Genomic DNA, 2,910 nt, shown 5'->3' on the forward strand with positions numbered 1-2,910 from the left:
TTCACGGGCTCCACGTTGTCAACAATACTTATTTTGTGAGCAGCTATGATGACAACTATGTGCTTGTTTCAAAGGAATTCCTTGAATGTCAATGCGGCGTCCGTGATCAGGTACATCTCGGAGTCGCAACTTCTTGGCAAAGGCGTCAGTGATCACACTAACGTTCGCTCCTGTGTCGAGGAGGATCCTCGTTCGCTGGTCGTTCACAGCGCCTTGCACCAGAGCTCTCATTCTGATCCGTCGGTCGAATTTCTTGGCCGACCACCACCCTTGTCTCTCGCCAGGGTTCAACTTCATAATCTTGGAGTGACCCTTGGGCTCGTCTCGCGCTGCACTCGAAACCAAGCCGAGCGAATCCTCGCTGGTGCCCTCATCAGCATCAGCACACTCCACTCTCTCTCCAACACCTCCACCGAGGATTCTACTCCTCTCCTTTTCATTTTCCGTCGCGTTCACACTTGTTACGTAATTATCAGGCCATTCACTCTGCCCCATGAAAACAAAGATACACTCTGCTTCCATTGAAGGCTCGGTTAACTGTGGCAGCCCGATAGGGACCAACCCAGTTGTAGTTGGCGGGCTGCCTAGTTTAAATGACGTTCTTGAACGACGGCCTTGAGCTCTGGCGGGAGTTCCTCCTTCGTGCCTTTAGTGCGCACGAATTTGGCAAGGTCTTGGAAGTTGCGGAAAAGTTCGCATTGTCCAGCATCGTGGAGCTGCTTGCAGAACTTGCATCGCTTGTTAACGTAGTGGGCGGAGTGACTCATGCCACCGCACACCGCGCATGGTCCGTACTGTGGGCGTCGGTTGTCGCGGTTGAAGTCACGTCGACCGCGTTGGTCCTGATTGAGCCCACGGTCACTACTTCGGCGATCTTGATTGAAGCCATTCTCGCGATCAGGCGTGCTTCCACGCGGTTGACGGTTGTCCGAACGTGCGTAGGTGCCTTCAGCAGCTGTTTAATTGGGGCGTGCCCCTGTGTGTCGATATCGCATACCGCACCGTAGGCTGGCGGCGGTAGTGCATTACCACTAGCAATCAGGATGTGCTCGTGGTTCTTTAGCGTCGCGACTAGACGTTCTCGGCGTTCAGCCGACAGCTCAGAATCAGCAACATTAGGCGCAGTGTAGTCAATTCTCGTGTTGATCTCTTCGGTCAGATCCGGCAGGAATGCCAGCTCCTTCGCGTAGTCGTCCAAGCCAATGTTGTTAGCTGGGTGTTCGTAGAAATCATTTCTCGTATCCTCCGTTGCTTCATTTTCCTCGGTTGCTAACACTCGAGCAACCGAGATGTATGTTCCGTCCAACGCCGCTACGGATTCTTCCCTTGACTCAACATTGGCATCCGCTTTAAATTCAACAGTCGGTACTTGGTCCATCTCCTTCCCATCCTGGTTTCCCATCTCTGGGCCATCTGCCGAGTCGTCGTTCGCAATATTGAATGCGTGGGCCGCCGACATATTGGGTTGTTGACTTTTGTTCCGCTCCTCGTTCTGCCGCTGTCTTGACAATTCGGAATTCGCACCAATCTTGCAATGAATACTCGGTGCCGTACTCAACACCTTCTGCGCGATGCCTGTATCCTCTGGATCAACCACCGGTGGCTCGTTCGCAGATTTGGTGACACACAAGGCCGGGACAGCTTCGTCAAAACGGGTGACTCCATTCAATCCAGTGCCGTTGCTTGTCGCTTCCGTGGTCACCCCTGACTGGACACTAATACTCGTTGGCGTATGTACCACGCTCACCGGTCTCAGTAGTTTGTGTTTACGCACTACCGAGGCTTCGTTCGCGTTATTGCCTCCGCCATGGGTTGTCGTGTACGTGTCCAAAGGTTCTGCGGAAGGCTGACCGTCGGCCGAATCCCCGGCTGTCACCCCAGACGCCAGACAGGCTTCCACTCGTTCACGTTCTTCCAGGATCAGTGCCCAGCGCTCTGCACATGTCAGACGATCACTAGAATCCACTAGCGAGTCTTCTAGAGGTCGTGGTAGCACTCCACTGGGTTCTGGGTAGTCTGGTCGATCAACTGCTGAAGGCTGAGTTGCAAGCCATTGTTCGTAGATTTCGCATTCACGCTGAAAGAGCTCGCGGTCTCTACAACCTTCGTAGGCCAACACTTGCCAGTCTTGGTACTTCTTGGACTCCAGACGCACAAAGCCGTCATCTCGTGGCAAATCCCCATCTGGAATCCACATCGCGATCGAGTCGTGTGCTGGTAGGTACACAGTTCGATCAGACACGTTGGTCAATCGAATGCTCTGAGGCCGTCCACGTCGAAACCTTGTCACTGACGGGATTAGCTTGTTCGTTCGACGAAGCCACAGTACGTGTTCTTCCAGCCCGACTTGACGCTTCGCTAGTCGATATTCTCGCCACTCGTGCGCTTGAATGTCCAACCGCTCGGGTGGCCCGGCGTTAACATGGGAGCCGTATTCTTCGCTGTCGATCATGTTCTTGGTCTTTATCAGCGGGATTTGGACTTCGTGCGGTAATTGCGCCGCGCCGTGGAACAGGTCCAACCGGATCCCAGCTGGGATCATAAAGTCGGTCCCGAGTACCACGTCGACGCCTGCACTATGCGCCATTACCCACATCTCAAACTCGTACACCATCTCCCATCCGAGCGTAATCTTGACGCACGCTCGTCGCGTCGTAGACACCTTGCCTTCGTTGATTCCTTGAATGTCAATGTGGCGTCCGTGATCAGGTACATCTCGGAGTCGCAACTTCTTGGCAAAGGCGTCAGTGATCACACTAACGTTCGCTCCTGTGTCGAGAAGGATCCTCGTTCGCTGGTCGTTCACAGCGCCTTGCACCAGAGCTCTCATTCTGATCCGTCGGTCGAATTTCTTGGCCGACCACCACCCCTGTCTCTCGCCAGGGTTCAACTTCATCATCTTGGAGTGAC

The sequence above is a fragment of the Phytophthora infestans genome, genomic scaffold (genome assembly GCF_000142945.1).
Source record: "Phytophthora infestans T30-4 supercont1.316 genomic scaffold, whole genome shotgun sequence".
In the NCBI taxonomy this organism is placed as follows: domain Eukaryota; phylum Oomycota; class Peronosporomycetes; order Peronosporales; family Peronosporaceae; genus Phytophthora; species Phytophthora infestans.